The 6,241-nt window shown below is 32.4% G+C and overlaps 1 long non-coding RNA gene across 1 annotated transcript; it reads right to left on the reverse strand.

Moving 5' to 3' along the window:
• Positions 1–239: 239 nt before the first annotated feature.
• LOC130459892 (uncharacterized) lies at positions 240–4,853 on the reverse strand. Its single transcript, XR_008919619.1, has 3 exons — positions 4,598–4,853; positions 1,954–2,076; positions 240–915 (listed from the first exon to the last, which is right to left on the reverse strand). It is a non-coding gene; the product is annotated as an uncharacterized lncRNA (long non-coding RNA).
• Between the last annotated feature and the right edge of the window lie 1,388 nt (positions 4,854–6,241).

Here is a 6,241-nt window from a genome sequence, read left to right on the forward strand (position 1 = left end):
CTCATATCAATTTAGAGTAAACAAAATCCAGAAACATACTTTTTCTACCATGCATGTTGCAAGAACACCACATAAATGTATCATTTCTTCATTTTCACATTATTGAGTTTCAATCATTTTATTTATGAAAACTCTTCGAAGCTTAGTAAAAAGAATCCGTTGCACGTATTTGCTTTTGTCGGTCACTCTTTCAGTAAACAAAAAGAATCTAAACTCAAAAATTATACACTTTGTTTATATAAAAGATAACTAATAATATGCAATGTAACTCAATAATTGTAAATTTGTAATACTTCATACTTCATATCTATCATATCTATCATATTTCAAATTTTATGAAATTCTGTTTCCTACTTCTCAAAAAGCCATTTCCTAATTTCACAAAGGCATAGTAGCCTTATTTGGTTTCTGCTTCTGAACAACATAATTACTAATTTTAAGATTTTTCTTGATAAAGGATAAACTACGAGAAATAACATACTCAGAGAACATAACTCTTATTGGTCATTACATGGATCAAATTATTAGAAATCATTGTATCCAGTTATAGTACCAACCTTACCACGTTGCCATACTATATTCATGTGACATTGAGGGTGTGAGGAAGGTAAGGACGCCTCATCTTCAACTGACAGAGAAGTGCATCTACGGAAAATAACAGTACTTCCGCCTTACCAACCTCGAGTGTTGGCTCCTTCATAAAGGGCCAAGATGTTCGGACAGGAGTCTTGATGCCAATGACTTGTTGTTTGATTCTTTCTCTCTATGCTAGTGCTGCAGCCTCTAGCTTATTGATAATGTCAAGGGCCTCATTTTCAGATCTCAGTTCCGGGCAATAAATAATTTTTGATGCTGAAACTTGACCACGAGGCTATGAGTTTAAACAAATATTTCCCCGGGCCAAGCCCTTCTAACCTGCAATGCACCCACATTGATTGAGTTAACAACTTAACTTGTCTACGATTATGCAATTCTAATGAAAATATTGTGCCCCTGATCACAAAATAATAATACTTCGTATGCCATTGCATAATCATTTCGTTCCAGGTTGCATTCCCCACCCCACCTACTAACCTGAAAAATTCTTGGTTTTGAAAACCCTTTCCTAATTAAGATAGTCAAAGGTGAAAATAAGAGGTAGATAATAATAACACCTAAAAGATTAAAAATCCACATACTAATTAAGGTATGCCTCCTGTTAATGTTGAACAAAGTGGTTGATCCATTAAACTTGTAACTGCATAGTGATTTCCGTTGTAAGACTCATCTTGCAGTTTAAGCTTTAATGGAATCCTACCTTTGCCAGCTTACATTCTTTGATTGCGATTTCTTTTGAACCAAGAACCACCAAAAGGTGGGAAAGTTTAGGCGCTCCGAAGACCAAAGGATTCATATTTACCGAGGAAAGAACATAATAAAACTGAATAGGCATCTAATTAATACTCACTGCAAATGAAAAAGTACCAATTACCAAATTATCAACTACTATTGAGTGTAGTTATAGACAATACCAATGTTAATTTCCAAATATATATAGAAGAAAATAGGCACTTCCTGCCTTTTCCTCTCACTCCCCTATCCCTCAATATGAACCACGGGTCAACAAAGTTTTTCTGACATGGACTGGCCCAACCACCCTCGTGGCCTCATTCTCGATCTGGTTTAACAATTGAAGGGGAAATACTCAATAAAGATAGAAAACCAAATTGAGTAAATTTGAGTAGGTAATAAATCAAGACTATCTATGTAAAATAGTTAGAAAAAATCTACATAGCACCTTTTCAGCAATTCACTCACTATAAGCCCTTAACATATAGTTGTATGTCCCGGCCATATGAAACTTGCAACAACAACTACATGTCGACATTAGGGAGTTCCTTAAAATAAGGGCAACATGAATTTAAACTAAAAATTATAAAATCAAGTAGAGGATAAATGAGGGAGTCAAACCACCTGATGGCTATCATGTTCTCGTAGATGACCGACCTTCACAAACAACAATTATGCTGAAATTATCATCTGCTTGGACCATGTTAGGGGCCTCTTTAGTTGCCTGATGCAGTAAGAAAAAGAGACCTATAACAATACATAACTAATCATAAATATGAAACAAAGTTTGATAACAGATGATGGTGGATATTTGGCTTAAATGCATATAGATACAAGTTATAACACACGTGCTAAAACAAGAGACATTACAGATCAGGTGCCAACAAATATTTAGTGGTTTAATGGCTCTATGAAATTGGTTAATGTCTTGTAGTCTAATTACTACTCCAGAATTCAAACTATCTTACTCAAAAGATTGTAATTGAGTATGCATGAATGCGGGAAGTCATCTAAATAAAAAGACTAATCTTTTTTTAACATATTGCAATAAATGGAAATGAACTATCTTTAAAGGTACCAAAGAAATGTTTTTTTTATTTAATAAGTTGAAAATATAGGGATATACTCCCTCCGTCTCGGAATACTCGCACCGCTTTCCTTATAAAGCCGTCCCGGATTACTTGCAGCGTTTCTATAAATGGTAAACTTTTATTAATATTATATCAACTACCCCCTTCACATGTCATAGTGTGGTCCCATGCACCCTACCCCCTACCCTTTTAAAAAGGTGACATATATCCCCTATCTATATTAAAAATACCCAGGCCACTATCAACTACCATCTAATTAAATAATAAGTCAATTACATTGTATAAACTCTGTGTCGGTCAAACTGATTCAAGTATCCCTGGAAGGAGGGAGTAATTAGTAAAATTAAGAACATTGTGCCAGGACTCATCATAGGTACGACTATCTAGTCTAGACCTTTCAAAAACAAGTATGTATAGGAAAGAAAATCAACGCTTTGAGTCGATGTCCTGATCATGAAAGAAATACCCATCTCAATCAGCATAAGCCACCATTATATCAATAGTTAGTAAAACCAAGTGGATTCAATACTATAGAGAGGCAGAAGAAAATTTTGAAAGGTTCATAATTGAAATGTGTCACCAAGAAGAATAAGCTCTACCCCCTTTAAACTTTTTTTGCATAACAAAAACTGTGGGATGGTTAAGATTTCTCTCGATCCTCCTTTCAAAAAGTTAAGTCAAGATCATGTTTAGATTAGTAGTCAGACAACAAGGGTGAAGATCTTACAGTCATATAAATCAGTCTTTCCTGTCTCAGGATAATGAAATTCAAATCCATTCTTTTCCTAACAATCCCATTGCCATAGAAGTGTATAAGATAATAAAAAAAGCATATGTTGAAAGGTCCCCTAATGAGTCCATCAGTATTCCTAATAGAAAAGAATAATAGGCCACACTAAACCCTTCACAGAATACTGCCAATATTGACCATATCCATCTCAAAACTACTTTCAAACCTCTATCTTCTCAAAAGAGTAAATCTAGCCAATTCTATGGTCGTTACATAGTCATGGTGCATCATTATTGAAAAGGTTTCTTGAGGGTAACTCCCTTTGGAATCATATTTTTCAATTGCGTGTCATGGAAGAACTTCTTTGATTTCTAACGACATATTATAAACATTAATATTAATTGATGTATGTCGTAACAACATCGATCTTAAGCATAATTGAAAAGCATGGCTACTATCTTTTCATTGAAGTTGTGCAATTTAATTTGGTGTTTTTTTTCAAACACAGGGGGGGGGGTGTTGAATGTGGATGGGTACTACAATTATTGCTTATTGTCTTGTATCGATAAGGCCGTTGATGAAGGCTTTATCTCTCCAACTTCTCGTGAGATCATTGTGTCAGCCCCAACAACAAAAGAATTATTTAGAAATCTTGAGGTAATTAATCAATATCCAATAATTACACCAATTGTAAGACAATTTTTATTGACAGACCGCACTTAATAAATATAATTTAGTACCGTTAAACGCGCAATTATATGGTATCAGGGATGCACGAAAGTATGTTGTTTTACATATTATATTCAAGGAAAGAATGTCTCAAGGATTTTTGTTTAATATTTCATCACTTGGGCTTATTCTTCTTGGCAATACATTTCAATTATGACCTTTTTAGAAGAATAAGCTAAAAATATTTCATCTTCGCCTCAATGTATTCAGAGAGCGTGTTAAGGATAGGTGAAACTTCTTGACGTTCCTTGTGAAATGTGATAGAAAATCCATGTAATCCAATTGATAAACTACAATGGCAGATACTTACAACATGCATAGAAGAGAAACAGAAGAAACATGAACCGAATGGTCAGAAACACCATTAGCCCCATATACCTCATTCATTTCTCTTTCAAATACAAATACTCCGATTTCCCAAATACTTCAACACAACAAAAGCAACTTAACAACTTAAGAAACACAACAAAATTCATGTATGCTAGTTAAGTATTCGACAAATTTCAATAGTTAATAATAAATGGACCAACGCATAATATAAAAATCAAATTGTCAAAGTCAAACATCGAAAACACAATTAAAACAAAGAAATCAGAACCCGCAAATAAAGTAGTAGCAATCTGGTAATCCAAACATCGAAGAAAAGAAAAATACAATCAGATGAAAGAAGAAGAATGATTAGATGATTATAAAAGAAGAAGAACGACGAATAGATTACCTTATGTAGAGCTCTCTCCTGTGAGGTGAGATTAGTACGAAAACCTAATATGAAACACCAAAACCCCCTAAAATTCGAAATTTGAATACAAACCTAAAAAATTCCAAAAACTCATAAACTGAGGGAAGAAAAGAAGAAAAATACATGGAATTCCTTTGAAGTCAAACGAAGGAGATACCTCGGATAGGATCAAAATTTTCGAAGGGGAGAGAAGATGAGACCTAGGGTTCGAAAATGGAGTTGAATGGGAAAAAGGAGGTTGTCAAAATGAGAAGTGGGAAGAACAAAGAAGAGTTAACCAGAGAAGAGAGGGAGGACGCATAAAAAAAGGAATTAAATTATACAAGAAATACATGGATGCAAATAAAGAGGGTAATATAGTCCGTCCACTATTCTTAAGAATAAGACAAAAAAAGTACGTGGACACAAAAAGGGGGTGAGTTAGTCCATTAACTATTGTGTGAATAGTAATACAAGTTCATGACTTTAGAAGTGTTAAGATTTTGTTATATTTAGTTATGAAATACAATGATTTAGTTAGACTTTTTTGGATTTAAGTCGTTTTTCATTTTAGTTTCAGATTTGTTATATTTAGTTAAGAATAATGTTGTTTTAGTTACGAGTAATCTGTTTTAGTTGAGAATAAATTCGTTTTAGTTAAGATGAAATTCGTTTTAGTTAAGAATATTTTCGTTTTAGTTTTGATAATTTTGTTTCTGTTATTCATTGTTTAGTTAATAAATATTGGGTTTAAGTTAAACTTTTGTTATATTTAGTTATGAAATATGATAATTTAGTTATACTTTTTGCATTTAAGTTATTTAGTTAAGCAATGAAGGCAATTAGTTAAACAATAAAATCAATTAGTTAAGAATTGGAATCAATTAGTTTAGCTATGGAATCAATTAGTTAAGCTATGAAATCAATTAGTTTATAATCGTACGATAATATTTGTGTTTTTTTGGTCAACAATTACGTTTATTGACCAAATAGTTATGTTTCTTGGGTCGATAGTTACACTTATCCAAATAGTTATGATTTTTGAGTCGATAGTTACACCAATTGCCAAATAGTTACAATTGTGAAATACATGTAATTGACGAATTAGTTAAAGCAATGGAACTAATAGTTAAGCAATGGAACCAATAAGTTTACAGATATAAAGGAAGTATTTGCTAAAGCTGAAATTCAATTAATTAAATAATGGAACCAATTAGTTGACTAATGTAATGAATTAGTTAAAGTTATCGAACCAATTAGTTAAGCAATGAAACCAATTAGGTAAGCAATGAAATTCAATTAGTTAAGCAATCGAACCAATTAGTTAAGCAATGAAACTATCAATGAAACCAATTAGTTAAGAAATCGAACCAATTAGTTAATTAATAAATGGAACTAATTAGTTAACACTAAAATCAATTAGTTAAGCACTAAAACCAATTAGTTAACAACATAATCAATTAGTTAAGCAATGAAACTAATTAGTTAAGCAATGAAACTATCTAGTTAAGCAATAGAACGAATTAATTAAATCAAGGGATCTAATTACTTAAGCAATAGAACTAATAAGTTTACCGATATAAAGAAAGTATTTGTTAAGCCTAAAATTCAATTAGTTAAGCAGTAGAACCAATTAGTTAAGCA

Source organism: Spinacia oleracea, chromosome 4 (assembly GCF_020520425.1).
Source record: "Spinacia oleracea cultivar Varoflay chromosome 4, BTI_SOV_V1, whole genome shotgun sequence".
Taxonomy (NCBI): domain Eukaryota; kingdom Viridiplantae; phylum Streptophyta; class Magnoliopsida; order Caryophyllales; family Amaranthaceae; genus Spinacia; species Spinacia oleracea.